This window comes from Ambystoma mexicanum, chromosome 1p, assembly GCF_040938575.1.
Source record: "Ambystoma mexicanum isolate Mex_15411 chromosome 1p, UKY_AmexF1_1, whole genome shotgun sequence".
NCBI classification, from domain to species: domain Eukaryota; kingdom Metazoa; phylum Chordata; class Amphibia; order Caudata; family Ambystomatidae; genus Ambystoma; species Ambystoma mexicanum.
In genome coordinates, this window is record NC_090921.1 from 1,012,449,391 (window position 1) to 1,012,468,545 (window position 19,155).

Consider the following 19,155-nt stretch of genomic DNA (forward strand, 5'->3'; position numbering starts at 1 on the left):
TTGGATCCCCTTTCCTGCCCGCATCCTCAGTGAATGTGCACACACCAACACCTGTATCCATCAGAAACACCAGTCGGACTGACCTGACCACGCGGGCGACCGCTGGTTGTCTGCAACTATGTCCAGCCAATGCCAAGAGGAACTAGTGCCAAGAAGAACACTGGTCCAATGGATTCACACAAGCTCCCAGGTTCTGGCCAGTGCGCCGAATCCAGTGGTAGAAACCGCTATGGCTTCACCTGAAACCACCAAGTTTGGCCAACTCCTCACTACAGTGCAAAATGGTTTTCTGGCAGTGAACGTAAAATTGGACGATATAGTCGCCACCATTAGTTCAATTAAGGCTCGTGTTGACAAGGAAAGTGAGAACAGAAGCGGAGAACAGAATTGGGACCAACGAAGACTCAATGGGCCAAAACACCCGGGATATAACCACGTTAAAAGGAGAGATGACCAAACTGCACGGTAAGTGACGATTTGGAATCCAGATCACGCCGCAACATCCGCATAGTGGGCCTTCGCGAATCCTTCTGTAAGGGCCCCATGGAATCCCATATCGAGATGCTGCTGAAGTCCCTCTTTGGCGAGAACTTTTTGGAACACTTTTTGGTGGAAAGAGCGCACCGTACATTAGCCCCGGTGCCAAAACCAGGAGCCCCTCTCCGCACCATCATTGCCAAATTACTCAACTACAGGGACAGAGATGTAGCGCTTCGTCTGGCAAGAGAGCTGGGCCCACTTTGACATGGCAGTGACAATATTCATATATATCCCGACTTCACTGCAGGAGTTCAGACACAAAGGATATCATAAAACCCTGTCAAGAGAACTCAGATTGAGAGAGGACCCATACGCCTTATTGTTTCCTGCAAAACTACGAATACAGCACGTGGCCTGGCACTTTTTTTGAACACCCATCTGCAGCCATGATCTATATAGAAGCCTCCATTCCTCTTCTGCAGCACAGTGGGGACCCGGACCGGAATGACCTCCAACACCCGAATGACAACATGAGAGGCCCCGAAGACTGAATGGCAGTACTGCAATATCCTTTAACAAGTCCACATTGGAAATTGGGGATGAGCGGGTGGCATCGTTCTAGATTCGATTTTAAGCTGGATGAGAGGAGTTTGGTTACAGGGGCTGTGGCAGCAACATACGCTCCCACAGGAAGCTCCACAAGTTAATGGAAAGGGTTCATCAGGTTGGGGTTGATGGTGGGGGTAGGGCACTGTTGTAAGGTTTGGGGGATGAGATGTAGACTTGGGAAGGGAAAATGTATGGTTAAGAAGAGGGTACAAGCACCCAGGAGATACCACTTTTTGAACTGGAAGCCCAAATTGAGAGGTTTAAAATTTGCGCACACGTCACTGCATGCTGCATCACACTGGAATAAATTACATTTATCCAAGTATGTTCAACTATACATGAATGGTACATCACATGTTATCGGGTATGGGGCTGAAGCTTAAAATCCTCACTTGGAACATCCATGGGCTCAACAATAGATCTAAATCTAGCAAAGTTGGGGCATACATCAGACACCATCCTCGTATTGCTATGTTGCAAGAGAGGCACGCATTGCAAAATGTGAATGGCATTCTGCGGCAATGGGGAAACGATACTACACTGAATATTCATCTCAGAACAGAGGAGTGCTGAAACTGATACACCCCTCACTAGGCTTCGTGGTAGAGAAGAACAAGTTCCTTTCTTACTTGGTAACGTTCTTTCGACGGGATGTTCCTCCGACTTATTCCCCATCTTTGATATACGTTTCCAGCTTGCTGGCCTCGGAAATCTCTGTAGAGGGCGCTGCGCGTCGACGTCCGCCGAGTCGATGTCCCTCGACGCCCACCGTATCGGCGCCAACGTCACCATGCCCATAAATAGACACGCGCTGCGTCTGTTGCTCAGTTACGTTTTGTAGTATAAGAAAGACATGCCTGAATTGGTTAGTAACCTTGAAGGAGCGAAATCTGCAACCACAAGGGAAATTATTACTGCGGGGATGGAGGGGCGATAAGGAATACGTCGGAGGAACATCCCGTCGAAAGAACGTTACCAGGTAAGAAAGTAACTTGTTCTTCAAGGGATTGTGTCCTCCGACGTATTCCCCATCTTTGATAGACTCCCATAGCAGTGCTATATAATTGGAGGAGGGAGTGATAGTGTTATATATACCTTTAGGGATGGACCGAGTGTAATACGGCTTTGCCAAATCTGGTCTCTTGAGCAGTGGAGGAATCCAGATTGTAAAATTGTGAATGTATGTGCGGACGACCATGTGGCAGCCGCACATATGTCCCCGGACCGGTACCCCCCTCTGGAGAGCCGAAGAAGCTGCGATACCCCTGGTTGAATAAGCCCTGAGGTTTTGGGGTGGCTCCTTCCCTGCTAGTCTAACATTCCAGGATGGCCAAGATAATCCACCTGGAGATGGTTTGTTTTGTTATGGGTAGCCCCAACTTGTGACCCGAGTGTCCTACAAACAGCTGGTCTGCTTGCCTGATTTTAGCCATTCTGCTGATGTAAAAGCTGAGAGCTCGCCTAGGGTTCAGCCTGTGTAGCCTTTCCTCCTCTTTCCCCGGATGGGGAGGAGGGTAGAATGAAGGCAAGGTCATTTTCTGAGTAATAATGAATTCAGAAACCACCTTTGGGAGAAAATTAGGCTTCACCTGGAGGATAACCTTGTCCTTGTGGAGGATTGTATGTGGGGGTTTACAGGAGAGAGCTTGTAGCTCACTCACCCTCCTAGCCGATGTTAGTGCTACAAGTAGGACAGTTTTAACTGTGAAATCTTAATGCGCAAGAGTGAAGTGGCTCGAATGGAGTGCCCATTAAGAAGTTTAAGACTAAATTTAAGTCCCATAATGGAACCTGGAATGGCTTTGGAGGGTAAACCTTAGTCAGACCCTTGAGAAATTGTATCACTAGAGGTATTTTGAAATATGAAGGTTCCTCCGCAGTGCGCTTGAAGATAGAAAGCGCTGCGAGATAGCCTTTTACAGTGCCAACTTGAAGGCCCGAGTTTGCCAAGTAGAGTAGAAACGATAGCACCATTGGTGTATCGCATGAAAAAGGCTTGATATTCTCTTCCCTACACCAGCTCCAAAACTTGTCCAATGGCAGCGGTATAAAGACTTTGTTGCTGGTCTTCTGGCCGAAAGCAACACCTCCATGACGTCAGCAGGGAGATGCCAATCCTTGTACCTCAACCTTTCAGAAGCCAAGCGTGAAAGTTGAGGGTTCTGATCTCTGGATGGAGAACCTGACCTCCCTTCTGCGAGAGAAGATTCTCTTTGAGTGGAAGACGGATTGGAGGACAGATGGACATATCTAGAAGGTCCGGGTACCACGTTCTCCTGGCCCAGTCCGGGGCAATTAGGATCATGGTTTTCCGGAATCTTCTCAACCTCCTGATCATTTGAGGAATAACAGGGACTGGTGGAAACACGAAGAGGAGTGGAAACTCCGAGTCCACTACAAACGTGTCTCCCAGAGCTCCTCTCGGGGGAAATTCCCTTGAACAGAACAGATCGCACTTCCTGTTGGTGCTTGTGGCAAACAGATCCACCTGAGGGGTTCCCAAAGGGCGAAGATCTCTTGAAGGACTTCCTGAGCTAGCGCCCATTCGTGGGAGACTCTGCTCTGCCTGCTCAGAGCGTCCGCTGTCAAGTTCTCTCTGGCTAGATGGACTGCCGATAGAGATTCCTTCCCGAATTGCCCAAAACCAGAGCTGCATTGCCTCTCTGCACATTGGTAGTGATCCTACGCCTCCTCTTTTGTTGAGGTAGTGCATGGTCACCGTGTTGTCCGTCATTATCGGGACATTTCTCCCCTGTACTGATGGCAGGAAAGCTTTCAGCACTAGTCTGATCGCTCTCAGCTCCAATAGGTTGATGTGTAGTCTGGACTCGATGGAGACCAACGAACGCTGATGGTCAAGTAATTGGCATGGGCTCCCCACCCTGTGAGCGAGATGTCTGACTGTCATCTCCGGCCATGGTTGCCAAAACAGTTCTCCTTGCAAGATGTTCTCTGAATAGGCCCACCACTGAAGGTCGTGGGCTACCTTGTCCGGAATCCGGAGGAGGTCTGACATTCTCCCTGAGAATTGTGACCACTGACCTCAGTGCCCACTGAAGAGATCTCATTCTCAGGCGAGCCTCTGGCACAAGGAAGATGCAGGATGACATGAGTCCTAGCAACCTCAAAGTCGAAGGCTGGGAGACGATGGGCATTTTGAAACTTGGTGACCATCTGCAGAATATCTTGAGCCCTCACCTCTGGTGGCGAGGCTTTTCCCAGGGAAGTGTCCAGGACCGCTCCAATGAACTGGAGTCTCTGTGATGGTATCATCTGACTTCTTTAAATTGAGGGAGAAGCCCAGTCTGTGAAGGAAGTGGCAGACATAATCTAGCTGGGTCGGGGCCTGTTCCAAAGATACGGCCCAGATCAGCCAATCGTCTAGGTAGGGATAGACGTGGATCCCTTTCCTCCTTCGACTCGCTGCCATTACCGACATCAGCTTGGTGAAGACCCTCGGGCGGAGGTCAGCCCAAATGGCAGAACTCGAAATTGATAATGAGAGTTGCCAATTGCGAACCTCAGGTATTTCCTGTGCTTGAGATGGATTGGCACATGGAAATAAGCATCCTGAAGGTCCAGAGATACCAGCCAGTCCTGGAGCTGGAGGGCCTGAAGGATCAGAGAGAGAGTTACCATCTTGAACGTGTCCTTCCTGAGGAACTTGTTCAATTCTCGTAAGTCCAGGATGGGTCTCAGTCCTCCGTCCTTCTTTGGTATGATAAAGTGTGTGGGGGAGGGGGTTTGGGATTACCAGCCCTTGTTCCTGTCCGCTACAGGTACCGGTTCTATGGCACCTTTCTCTAGCAGGTCCAAAATGTACTGCAAGAGGAGTGGATCTGGAACTTTTCGGGAGCTGTTCCCCGGTGGATAACTGAGGGATGTGTAGAAAGGGTAGGCAGTAACCTTGGGCAACTGTCTCCAATGCCCAAGCATCTGACGTTATAGCCTGCCATTCCGTCAGATGGTGAGTTAACCTGCCCCCTACAGGTGTCTTGTGTGCAAAGGCCTCAGAGTGGTTTGGGGGGGCTGATGCAGATGCCAAGGGTAAAGAGGCACCTGCTGCGGTCTTAGTACCTTTGACCCGTCCACCTCGGGTGGATCTTCTTTGGCCTCTTTGCGCCGACTGTCCTCTGCCTTTTCCGAATGCGGAATAGTAGCGAAAAGGACTTTCCTCTCCCGGAGGTTCCTGAGGGGTGAAAAGGAGTTTGGCAGATAGCAGCTCCTAAGGATTTTGCTTCTGCTTTAGAAGTCTAACTTTTCCAGACTGTCAGCCTTTTTTCCGAATAACGAAGAGCCATCAAAGGGCATATTCAAAAGTCTGGCCTGTACATCTGGAGCAAAGCCCGACTTTCACAACCACGCATGCCTGCGGATTGTTGTATTAGCCGCCATGGCCCTACTGATACCGTCAACGGAATCGATGCCAGTTTGAAGAGACTCGCACATGGCATCCTTCCATCTTGAATGATGTTGTGGCAGGCTTCCTTCTCTCCATCGGGTATGCAGTCAGCTGCTGATGAAGCACACTCTCATAATGTGTGACAACCTGGCGAGCGTACAGGTGCCGTTGATGGACTTCAACGCCATACTACAGGCAGAGAAGACTTTCTTTGCCATAGAGTCGTACCTCGGGTCATCCCTGTCCTGTGGGACAGTAGGGTAAGCAGTCCTACTGCTGGATGAAGTTGGCGCTTGAACTACCAGGCTCTCTGGGGTCGGGTGTTTCGACAGGTATTCAGGGTCAGCAACCGCTACCCTATACTTTGTCGACAGTCTTATTGACTGCTGGGATGATTTCGGGAGTCTCCCAATTCGATGCAATTTTTCTTTGTAGGGCTGCATGGAAGGGGACCACCGGGTCCTCCTGTGGGCCTTTGTCCAATATATCCGTTAGATCATCCTGTTGGAAAATAGGTGAAGGCGCAGACCAACCCATAAATTCAATTATTCTTGCCATCAGGGTTCTATATGGTGTTTCAGCATGTTCCCCTGGGTCTGGCTTTACAAATTCCACTTCTGGGGAAGTGTCAAGTCCACTGGCCTCAAAGTGAGTCCTGTAGTTCCTTCAGCCTCCTTTCTTCAGGAGGTGAAATCCTCTGCAGCAGGCAGTGAGGATCTCTGTAAACCAAAAGTTTCTTGGTCAGAGTCTTCTTTCTTCATAAATTGAAGAAAGACCAGGGTATTCTGATCTCTGAAATGGAGTAAAGCCCATCTCTAGGGCTGAAGGAGCTAAACTCGTTATTGGACGAGAAAATGTCAAAGTCGTCGACGCCGATGTAACCGGCCTCGAAAAAACTGGAAGGGGCCTCGAAGAATTCGAGAGGATCGGGATCCTACTCGAGGGCATCGACGACGGTCTCGGCGTCGTGCCAGAGGCCCTTGAAAACACTGTTGGCTGTGGAGCCTTGGTCCTCTCTCATCGGCGTCGAGTCGATCGACCGATGCGTCGAGGAACCCTTCGACAATGGTGTCGATGGCGCCGACCCATGCAGAGGGCATCTTAGACGACGGCGAAGGAACCCTGGACGACGAAGACGTTGCCTTCTTACCCGATGGCTCATGGCGCTCTCGGGTGGAATGTTTCGCCGGGTGCTGCGACTCGCAGCGTTTTGATTTTATGGTTTTTCACCCGGGGTATCACCCTCAGCTGTCTTCGAGGGGGTCGAGGCCGCGTTCTCGAAGACGCTTAACATTTTATTTCTGAATTCCTCCCACTCAGTTTGAGAACTGTGTTTGGTGGGACAGGAAACTCTTTCTGGGGACACCGAAGACGAGGAATGGGACCTTCGACGTCTCTTTGAGTGTCTAGATCTCGACGAATGGTGGGAGCTGCTTCGAGATCTAGAATGGGAGTGTTTGACGGCGAGGAGACGAATGCCTCGACCCAGCCGGCGAAACCTTCGAGGAGGTTTTGGCTGACTTACCTCTCTCGAGCTTCCCCTTTCGCTCCTTCAGGGCTTTCGCCGTCATGGACATGCAATCCTCACACTCCGAAAAATGGTGCTCGGACCCCAAGCACCATAAACAGACCCTGGGTGGATCCGTTATTGACATTTTTTTTCCGCAGTCTCGACATTTGTTGAAGCCGGATCGCAGCGTCGTCGGTTCTGATGAAGAAGCCAATCAGAAGGATAAGGAATATTCGTCGAAAGAGATTTAGATAAACCTGACTGAACTGTGCAACGTCATTCCGAGGCCCCACGAAGCGTGGAAAAACGGAACTGAGCATCGGACGCAGCGCGTAGCTATTTATGGGCATGGTGACGTCGGCGCCGATACGGAGAAAACATTTCCGAGGCCAGCAAGCTGGAAACGTATATCAAAGATGGGGAATACGTCGGAGGACACAATCCCTTCGAAAAGTAAAATTGACCCCCAAGGCAGATATGTAATCGTATGGGGTAAAGTGGTGGGCGAGGGGATAATCTTAGTGACCACATACAGGCCTAACACTGATGACCCTGATTTCTACGTAAGTGTTATTGATGAAGTTGGTCTAGTGGAGAAGGCATGCATATTTTGGGCAGGGGACTTGCATACTATACTCTGTCTCTAGACAGATCCTCTGACAAGCAAAGGGGCCTCACCAGGGCAGCTAATGTATTACACCAGGCTTTGACTCAACTAACCCTTGTCGATGCCTGGAGAGCGCTACACCCACCGGAAAGGCAGTACTTATTTTATTCATCGGTTCATGACAGTCACAAATCGACTACTGGTTTATTTCAACACACTTAGCAAACATGATAGACCACTGCAACATACACCCAAGCACCTTATCAGACCATTCCCCAATCACCCTAGAGGTAACGGTACCAAGTATCAAGCCTCCCATCAGAAGATGGAGAATGCCCAAAGTATTCTCAAAGATCTAAATGTGACAGAATCACTGCACATTGAAATTGAAGAATTCTTTAATATAAATATATAAATAAAGGCTGTGTAGATAAATCTGCAACACTCTGGGAAACCTTTAAAGTGCGGGTGAGGGGGGCCATAATGTCGAAAACTACAGGACTCGTGAAAGCAGTCAGGGCAGAATTAGCAGACACAGAAAAGCACCTGAAAAAACTAAATACAGTACAGCACATGACAAGGGAACCCTAGCCGAGATCAATAACCTTCAGAAATTCAAAGAACTAGCAACCCGGGTACAACAATACATGATATCACCAAACGCAAATACGGAGAGGGGGGGAACAAGGCAGGACGCTTCCTAGCTAATCTTAAAGAGCAAACGGAACCATGCACCGATTACAAGCATCATGGCGGGAAACGGGGAGGTTATAAACGATTAGGGAAAGATTAATGACGAATTCACCAAATTTTATACCGATCTTTACTCAAACCACGACACGCACAGAAACCGAAATGAGGAACTATCTATATGGCATCACGCTCCCAACACTTGCAATGGATAATGCCTTTCGAGCAACCGATAACAAGTGAGTAAATCGCTGAAGCGATTAAGTCACTAGCATCCGGTAGAACCCTGGGGTCAGACGGACTGGGTGCAGAATTATATAAAGAATACTCTTCCGAACTTGACTCTTATATGGGAGGAAGCGACGGCATTTGGCCTACTTCCAAGAACAATGAGGGAAGCAATTGGTTTTATTGAAACGTCCTTCTCACGAAATGTCCTCCTCCCGACCTCCGATTAACGCAGACACGAAAATATATATCAAAGTATTGGCGACCAGGCTGCCACCCAATATGACCACACTGGTCCACCCAGACCAGTGTGGTTTTATCCAGACCAGATCGACCGAGCTAAACTTATGCAGACTATTCGGAATCATAGCCCAAATCAAACCGGAAGCGCAAGCCACGGTTGTGTCATTAGATGCTGAGAATGCTTTCGACTCTGTAGCCTGGTCATACTTATTTGCAGTGCTCGAGAAATTCGGGTTAGGACCTTACTTTGGATTATCAGACTACTGTATGCTTCCCCAGAGGCAAGGGTCCTTACCAACCGTACAATGTCTAACACTTTCGGCCTGGGCAGAGACGAGGCAGGGCTGCCCTTTCTCCCCCATTTTATTCGACCTCAAGATAGAACCTGTAGCCGCAGCTGTCAGGCAAGGACAGGAACAGAGAGGGATAAAGATGGCCGGAATTACCTAGTCCATATCCTTATATGCACATGACACTACTGTATGTGCTTGAGCTGGGAAAAAATCTCGGCCCCCTACTGGAAGTCATGTATAAATTTGCAGAATACTCGAGATAAGAACTTCCAAATCCGAAATGTTCCCATCAACACCTGCCACCACTTGCCCAATCAGTACACAGTCTTTGATGGTCACCCGTTAAGATATCTGGGATCCTTGCAACCAAGGACAGGATGTCCCTATACATTGATAATTATGAACAACTCCTACAGACAATCAATGCCAAGCTTCCTATCTCGCTAATTGGTTGGGTTGCAGTCCTTAAAATGGTGATTCTTCCCAAGCTCATATGTGTTTAGCAGTGTCCCGATAAGACCGGGTAGACTTTTTGGAAAACCTACACTCCATGGTGATCATGTTGGGATGGGGGCCACTAGGATAAAGTGGGAGCAGCTGGTTGAACCATTTGAGATGGGGGGGAATTGCGGCTCCAAATTTTGAATCGTTTAGTTTATTCATTTGTATTGCGCACCAGATCCGAGGGTATGAAGGCGCATGAGCAGCATGGTTATTCAAAGCTTGGTTACAGGTTGCTTATACATATCTTATACATGTTCTTTATCCATTGGATATAATTGTGTCTAAAGTGTGTAAAGGTTTGGGGTGTTGTGAGGGAAGGTGGTAGGGCGTTCCAGTGTTGGGGTGCCTTCACCTGGAAGCTGTTGCCGGCCATTTTGGTGCGTTTGAACCTGGGGACTATGAGTAGGTTTGCGTTAGAGGTTCTAATGGGTCTGTTGGGGGTATATTTGCATATTCTGTCTACCAGGTAGCGTGGGGCAGCGTTGTTCAGACATTTGTGGGTTAGCAATGCTACTTTGAGCAAGATTTTGTCTGAAGTGTTGAGCCAGTTATGAGATTTCCGGATGTTGGAAATGTGGGCTCTCCTGGGGATGTTAAGCGCCGCTCTGAGAGCGTTGTTTTGGAGCGTCTGAATTTTGTTGGCGATTTGCTTGCTGGCTCCTACGTAGAGGGCATTACAGTAGTCCAGTTTGGATAATACCAAGGCTCTAGCTAGTGAGGCTCTGGGGAGATAGGAAGGGTTTGGCTGCTCTTATAAGCTCACATGGGTAGGCCGTGGAGGATGCCATGGAGCTAACCTGTTTGTGGAAGGTTAGGGCAGAGTCGAGGTATATTCCTAAAGTTTTCACTTCTTTGGCTACCTTGATCGGGTTCCAGTCTATGAAGTTGGTGTAGTTGTGGTCTAATTTGGAGGTTTGAAGTGGACCCAAGGATGATGAGTTCCGTCTTGTCATCTTTCAGGCATAGACTGTGCGAAGCCATCCATGCCTGGATGATAAGGTTCACCTTGCTCACCAAGGCCAAATCCTGGTTGTAGTCTCCCGTCAGCGGGATGAGTATCTGTGCATCATCAGCGTAATTGGTGTAGGTGATACCCAGGCCATCTAGATCAAACAGGGGCTTCGTGAACACGTTGTACAGAGTGGGGGAGACACAGGATCCCTGAGGGACTCCGCATGTGATGGGGTCAGCAGAGGTGGAGAAGACACGCATGGATCTGTTGCTGAGGAATGACTCGATCCAGCTGATGGCTTCTTGGGAGAAGTGTGTGGCTGAGTTTAGATGATTGCATAGGATTTTGTGGTCAACTAGATCAAACGCAGCGGAGAGGTCTAGTAAGAGTAGTAATGCAGTTTTCCCGTTGTCTCCGATGGTGTCTATTTGGGCTTTCAGATCGATGAGGGCTGTTTGTCCCATGTAGGGGTCTGAAGCCTGATTGGCGCATACCTAGGAGGTGGTTTCTTTCCAGGTATTTTTGGATTTGTTGGTATGCTGTCTTGTCTAGTATCTTGAGCAGGACGGTGACGGTGGTAATGGGTCTGTAGTTGGCCGGGATAGAAGGGTCAAGGGAAGTTTTTTTAAGGAGGGGGAGGACCCAGGACTATTTGAGGTTACTGGGGACTGTTCCTGAGGAGAACGAGGCGTTGATGAGTCTGGTGATGAATGGCGAGAGGTCTCTTGCCGCATCTTTAATGATTTGTGGGGGGCAGCGGTCGCCTTTACAGTTAGATGGTTTAAGGCGGAGAATGATTTTTTCCACTTCTAGGGTGGAGACTTTGGAGAAGCTGAAGCGAGTGGTGTTGGGTGGGGGTAAGTGGGTGAAGTGCTTGGGGGGGATGTTGATGGGGTTGGATGGTTTGGTGAGGGAATCTTGCTTGTTTTTAATTTTGGTTTGAAGGCCTGTGACTTTTAGTGCATTTTAGACACTAGTGCACCATTGTTTGTTCTTCACGCAGGTATCTGGGATAAGCACAGGTGTTTCCAATTCTTTGATGATTGTAAACAATTCTTTGGTGCTGGAGTTGGATTGTGCGATCCCCTGGTTATATGATTCTTGTTTGGCAGCTATTTGTATTTGGTAGACCAGGCACAATACACCAAGTACTGGCAGGACCCGGCAGACACTGCACCACATATCCCCGTAGAGTGCCACTCAGTACGCCCAACAGACATAAGCTCCATAGTAGTCACAAAACACCATAAAGACACATGCAAATTTGACCCTGTAACCACCACATGGGCTAAGTGCTGTAAAAGGCTACACATTGACACACCCTATGACTCGCAGGCCCCCGTTGTGGAACTTCCCAGACATCAAACCTACATATGATGAAGGCATACAAAAGACATGGGTCCCTGAATACGAGATTAAGATGAGGGATATGTTCCTGAATGGGAAATTCGTCACACCGGAAGACTTTGCAACCGCAGTAGGGGAGGACAGCTAGAAATCTTACAATATCATCGCAGGAAGTCTGCATTTAAAGCAAGTTGGCCATAATTTCCGGATGAGCCCACCCAGCATGCATGTTTTCAATCCCTATATTCACAAACAGGAACCGGTGTATCCAAGCTATATAATACAAAGTCAGACACAATCACTGAATATGGTCAAAGCCTCCTGGGAAACAGATATGGGTAAAGCCATAGGGACAAAAAATAGAAAAGATGCCGTTTGCTGTCCAAAATGCTCGCTAAATGCAGATCTCCTGTTAATACAGTTTAAGGTGTTTAACAGACTTCACTATGCACTGGCCAAAATTGGCCAAATTCACAAACACTAACCTGGGTATGTATGAAATGTGGAAACCCCATTGCTGATGCATACCAGGTGTACCGGGCCTGCCCATTGATCACCGAGTTCTGGTGGAAAGTGGCGGGGATACTGTTGGGAATTACACAGATCCCAGCAGACCTCACACCCCAGAGTTATCGGTTTAGGGATATAGGAAAAGTAGCAGAAAAAACCAGAAGGCTATTCAATGTTACATGCATTGTAGCTAAGAAGTGCATACTCCAAAACTGGAAAGGCCCTCATGCGACATGTACAGGCCACTTTCTCCGAGAGCTCACCTATGTAAATGAATGTGAGGAAGAATAAGTTATGATACTACCCAGTACAAATAGGCTGAAGGATATTTGGACGTTTAGAGCATACCTATGCGATATGCTGTCAGATGAAGACAGCCCCACAAGAACATTATTTGGTTAAGTTAATGTATTGAAAAGTGATGTGAATACAAAATGTCCATCTATATTGTATACTGGTCGATACTACACATGAGTGGCAGCTGCGACATGTTCTACAATCAATAAATAATGTTTTAAAAAACACAGTAGTACAACATACACAGCCACGGGAGGTGGCAAGGCTCAACAGAAGCAATTACTCCGACCTCCGGAACAGGCTCACCTTCAAGCGAACAAGTTGCATAGCACTGGCCGACACCCTGGACTCCCCTCTGGAATCCGTCGACGCACTGGAATCTCGTGAAGGTGTACGTGGACCTCCATGTAGCTGTCCAGCAGGAGCACACCAGACAAGAAGGCTGTCATCTCAGCTATTGCTCTAGTGGAATGTGCTCTCGGACAGCCGGCAGTGGTGGGTTTGACAGCCAGTGAGTGTGATGCAGCCGTAGAGCCACCTGGAGATGGAAGCCCTGGACAACCTCTTCCCATCGTTCACAGGACCATGGTTCACGAAAAGTTGAGATGTCTTCCAAAAACTCTTCGCACATGCCACATAGAACTTCAGAGCATGCGCCATATCCAGCAACTGCAGAGTCCTCTCAGCCAGCGATGAAGTTGGAAAAGAAAACAGTCAACACCAAAGGTTTGAGGTGGAATTCTGACAGAACCTTTGGCATGAAGGAGGGGTGTGTCCTCGGCACGACCCTTGTGTCGTGGAAAGTCCGATAGGGTTGCTCGCAAGACAGGGCCTGGATCTTCCCTACCCTCCTGGAAGAGGTGATGGCCTTGAGAAAAGCCATCTTCCACAAAAGGAACGAGAGGGGCTTGATGCATAGGCTCAAATGGGTTCTCCCCCCCACCCCCCAAGCCCCTGCCATGAGCCTTGTCATCACCACGTTCAGTTCCCATGCCAGGGCAGGCGCCTTCACCAGCAGGCATGATCAAAACAGTCCTTTGTGGAACTCCTTGACTAGACTGCAACCAAAGAAGACCGTCCCGGAGACTTGGTGTAGCGGGAGATAGCCGCTAGATGCACCTTGATGGAGGCATGCACCAGCCCCCCTGGCCCAAGGACAACAAATACAGAAGGATCTGTGGGGCTGTGACCCTCAGAGGGTCGATCTTTTGCGCCGAGCACCACGTTGTGAAGCGCTTCCACTTGTATCCATGGCACCGACGCTCTGGCCCTGGCAAGGACCTCCCTGCAGTTCGCCGGCAGCTTGTACCCGCTGAACTGCAAGGCTGCAGGAGCCAGGCCTTCAGGTTCAGCGATCCTGGGTCATGGATGTAGGATTGCGTCTCCTCTGGCGAGCAGATCCTAGACCACCGGCAGCTCGACTGTAGGCGACGTCGGTAAGTTGAGATGGTCCAGGTACCAAATCTGCCTCGGGATGAGGATAATCCTGCAGCAACACCATTTGAGTTGATTAAGGACTCGCAGCAGTAGAGGCAACAGGGGGAACTCTTACAGAAACAGACCTTAGGCAGGAGAAGGAAAACTTGTGCCCCATGCTCCCTGGCTGGTGAAACCTGCTGGCGAATCCGATATTTGAAGTGCACTCGCCGTCATAAAGAGATCGATCTGGTGTCTGCCCCCACTTGAAGAGGCTGTCCACTTGATCTTGCTGAAGTTCCCACATGTGGTAAGAGCGCAGCTCCCTGCTGAGTGAATCTGCAATGTGTTCTTGACTCCCGCCAGGTGAAAAGGAATGAGGAATATTTCCTGGGTGACATCCCGGTGCCACAAGTCTTGCGCTTCTCTGCAGAGCGCTGGGGATCTGGTGCCTCCGCTTCATGATGTAGATCATTGTGGTGGTATTGTCTGTGACGACCCTCACCACCTTCCCCTTGAGGGACAGAAAGAACAACTTGTGGGCCCAAAATACTGCTCGCTGTTCCAGGACATTTATGTGGAGATCCCTCTCCTCTGGTAGCCACAGGCCTCTGGTGTGGATGCATCCGGTATGCGCTCCCCAACACTCCAGGGACGCGGCCTTGGTGATTGTCTCTGGGTACAGGGGGCTCTGGAAATCCATGCCCCAGAGATGGAGCACACGGCCCAACACCTTACTGCTTGATGGAACTCCTTGGTCAGAGCAATCTCATCTGCAAAGCTTCCAGACACCTGAAGCCACTGAGCGTCAGGAATTCCTGAAGGGGTTGCATCCGCAACCTGCAGCGTCTGATCATGAAAATATACAACATGCCGAGCAGCGACTTGATGGTTTGCACCATCAGTCTTTAGTGCCAACAGCAGTTGCACCTTGCCCAGTATGGCCGCTATTCTCTTCTGAGGGGGCCGCCAGGCAGGAGACAGTGTTGATCCTAGACCCCAGGAACAGCGCATTCTGCGATTGAATCAAGCAGGACTTTAGCTCACAGAGAACCCCAGATCCGTCAGCAGATGGACAGTACTTGTGTGTTCGACGGCGACTTCCCTTGACCTGGCACAGATTAGCCAGTCTGCGAAGTACGGGGATACATGTATCACTTGTGGATGCAGATGGGATGCCACTGGTGCCAGGCACTTTGTAGACCTGGCCGCTGACTTGAGTCCAAAGGGAAGGGCATTGCACTGGTCGTGCTTTCCCTGTACGACGAAGCATAGGAACTTACGATGCTGCTCGTGAATGGAGACGTGGAAGTAAGCATCCTCCAGATCCAGCGACATCAGGAAGTCTCCCTCCTCCAGTTGGCTGAGCATGTTCTGCAACGTGACCAACGTGCAATTCTGAGTTTTTGGGATTTGAGGTAAGACACTGCAGGTCGAGAATGGGCCTCCAGCATTATGTCTTTTTACTAAGTACTACCTGGAGTAGACCCCAGTGCCCCAGTCGCTTTGGGACCAGCTCTATCGCTCATTCTCTTAACATGGCTCGTGCTTCCTGCAGGAGCTGTGGGATGTGCTGCTCCTGCCAGGCCACCGGTGGTATATGCAGACACTTCTGCTGGAATTCTAGAGTGTCTGTGGGCGAGAGCGCCCAGCACCCATCAGTCGGAAGAGCTCTTCTCCGACTCGCTGACGAAGTCAGCCAACCGGTCTCCCACCGTGGTGCATGGGTGAGGGCCAGACATCCTGGCCGGTTCAATCTTGCTTCGGGGCCTGTGCGCCGCCTTGGGAGCGATGGCAGCTGCCTTGGAACAACCCCTTTTAGGTCTCCTGGGTCATGGAACGGGGGGTTGGCGGTACAAGGATGCTCCCCCCACCAAAACCCTTTGACGATCTTCTGGATTTGCATCCTGGTGTACGGAAGGAAGGGCCATGTTGCTGAAGGGTGCCCAGGGCACGGGCTGTCTCCGCTTTGGTCTTGATGGCTTGCAACGATTTGTCGACTGCCTTCCCAAAGAGATTGTCTCCGTCGAACGGCATGTCCAGGGACCCTCGTATAAACTTCCTGCTGAAAGTTGGTGGCTTTAAACCAGCCACAACGATGGAGGCAGAACTGTTCCCCATCTGTCAGAACCCTGTGTCGTCCAGGGCCACGGTGATGGATCACCTGGAGGATCTCCAGCACCTTGACCCGCTTATCGGGTGGAATTCCAGCAGCAGGGCAATCTTCTACCTCAGCTCCCTGTTGCATCTGGCCAGGATTGCAAGCGCCTTCGCCGCCTTGACCGCCGTCGCCAACAGCATCCAATTTCTTGCTCTCGCTGACCAGAGGAACAGACTGAGGATGATGGAGTCTGGCGAGGGCTGCAACTGCAGGCACTTGGGAGCAGACTCCATCACCCAGTACTTCTCCAGCCTGCCTTTTCTTCCTCATCAGAGCCAGGCCCTCATCCCAAACGCAGTCCAAGATCTCAATGGTATTCCTCTTGGCCTCCCGGCATTGATAAAGGAAACCTTCCTTCTTGGTCTCTTCTGGCGTCAGCTGGAAAAGCTCAGACACATGGGCGACCATGGCGTGTAACCATCCCACCTCGTCCAGGGGAGAAGCCCTCAGCGGTGGGGAAATGCTGCAGTCATCCATGTCAGTCGTTGCCGTGTCCATCCCCGTATCCCTAGGGGGTGAGGGTATGTGCAGCGGTTGAGGTGGCGTGGGGTGAGGGTATGTGCAGCGGTTGAGGTGGCGTAGGGTGCTGTTTCCTCTTCGGCAGCCGGAAGCCACAGGGGCCTGTGCTGCCAATTCCATTCTCTTCGGTATCCGACACCAGGGTGTGGAGTCTAAAGGATGTCCAGCACAGTAGAGTTGCTGGTCCCCGTGCCCACTGTTGTCCTCTGCGTTTCTGCCCGCGTCCTCCGGGACTGTGAACAAACCGGTCCTCTTCATCTGTAGAGGCAATATCCGTGCCCTGGGGCGCGTTACAGGCCTCCACTCCTCCCCCCCCCCCGCACCCTTTTTCACGTCCTGAGGGGACAGCATCCTCTTCTCTGGTGTTTTTTCTTTTTGGCCAAAGCCCCCCCGTTGTGAGGGAGGGCCACTCTGGGCACCGTGGGGTCTCCTGGACCAAGACAGCCCCTTTCGCCTTCGAGAGGGCGGCAGCCACCAGTTCCACCATAGAGGATGACTGTTCCTGGACAACCTGGGCCTTCAAGGGCAGGTCGGACACCTTAAACTGCGATTTGGTCTTCTACAGCTTTTCCCGCAGCTTCCTGTTAGCCGATTTCCTCTTCAAGAATTAGCTGGAGCAATGACTTGGGATGGCGGCAGATGGCAAAGATGAGCTCCCTGCTCGTTGCAGGACCCGCTTGCACAGCAATCCTGACAAACAGACTTGCGGTGCTTGGCCTTGTCTTGAGCCCCCACGGATAGACCGCCCTCAAAAAACTTAGAAACCCACTCCTCAGATCGGCCGGTCCTGGTTGTGGCATGCCCTTGTTTGCCACACAGGGTCGGGGCCTTCGCGTGGAGTCACGCCGCCAATCTACTGTGCCGATCCTTGGCGGTGCAACTGGTGAAAACCAAGGCAGATCTCACAATCCACTTCCTTTTGATCCAGTTGGAGAACGTAGAGGTACTGGGAGTGTTTGTTCTCCACAAACACATTCCTCAATCTGGAGCATAACTTTAAGAGGGAACCTCTGTCCTTTTCCTCCGACATGGTCCAGTGTGCGGTGTAGGCCCGATGGCCTTCTAGAATCTTCGACGAAAACGCAATGATTTTTGCTCTTTGAGGGGTGCTGAAAGACGCAGACAACGGATCCCTGTTTGCCGGTTGCAGAAACTAGGAGCAGATGGGCTCCGACAAAAAGAGGAACTTTTTAATTAAAAAAGAAAGCATGAAAACGTAGAAAAGCTCTGAGCAAAACACAAGTACTCCCAACACTTGAAAGTGTGGTAAAAATCTGAAGATGGCTGCCAGTGGAAGGACCTAGGGAGAGGGCAATCATTGGCTGGGGCAGTATGACCCAGAGCTCAGCGATTGGTTTATAGGAGAAAGACAGTATGTAAGTGAAAGTGAAACTTTTCTTTTACTGAGGATTCGCAGCCTGACCAGGAATATTCATGAGCATGTGAATCCATGCCAGACCCCATGCTGTAGAAGGGTAGTTAAGGGGTATAAAGAATGTGTGGAAGGTTTTGGGTAAGGGTATTGGGGAAGGGGGTTGGGGTCCCCCCCAAAATAAAATTTAAACAAATTAAACATTTAGAAGTAATTACTTTGTAGTAAATTACCACCAAGTAATTACTGATGATGGAACAACAAGGAACCCAAAATAAGGAGAAGCTATATCTGTATGTAACTAATAAACTTGTTCTAAGACGTGTCAAATAGTATCTTGCTTAATTTGCATGCACAAAGATTTCTATTCATGAATATATTGTTTTGATATTTCTGTCAGGGATGAATCTAGTGTCATTCGTTTATTATTCCAGATTGGACACAATACAAAAAGATCCTTTGAAAATAGCAAACCAAAGTTTATGCACTGAACTTCCCCTCCCCTCTATCGACCCGAGGGGGCAGGAAGAAGGTCCAACTCCAATACGGACACACAACAGGAAAAATTCTTGCAGCACAGCCAGTTTAGGGCACTATTCATGTTGAATTAGCCATATGCAGTAAACACGACTGTGCACACCAAAAATATAACTGCTGCCACCAGCTTGTCTTTAGGTACATATGAAAGTATGCTAAGATCCTCTGTGTAGTTAGATGGACGATACAAAAGTATCCCCCATTGCACTGCATTGTATGCAGTGTGATATAAAAATACAAGAATTTAAAATGGAAACAGTTTCCCAGTATTGAACCTGGATGGTGTCAATGAAATTCAAGAGCAATGCAGACGTGTGTCAGGAGGTGGGAGACCACGGGGAATGTCTTGAGATTATTGGCAGTAGTAAACCAATTGAAACAGGTAGCTGGGGGAAAACAGGGGGGGGGCAAATACAGAATTGATATATGGGGTACAGGATTGGTTGGAGGCATAAAAGAGTATGATTAAATAGATCCA

The 19,155-nt window shown here is 49.6% G+C and overlaps 1 protein-coding gene across 2 annotated transcripts in view; it reads right to left on the minus strand.

Moving 5' to 3' along the window:
* Positions 1–19,155, minus strand: part of GLG1 (golgi glycoprotein 1) — a 1,453,447-nt gene that overhangs the window by 1,221,621 nt on the left and 212,671 nt on the right. The window lies entirely within an intron of this gene.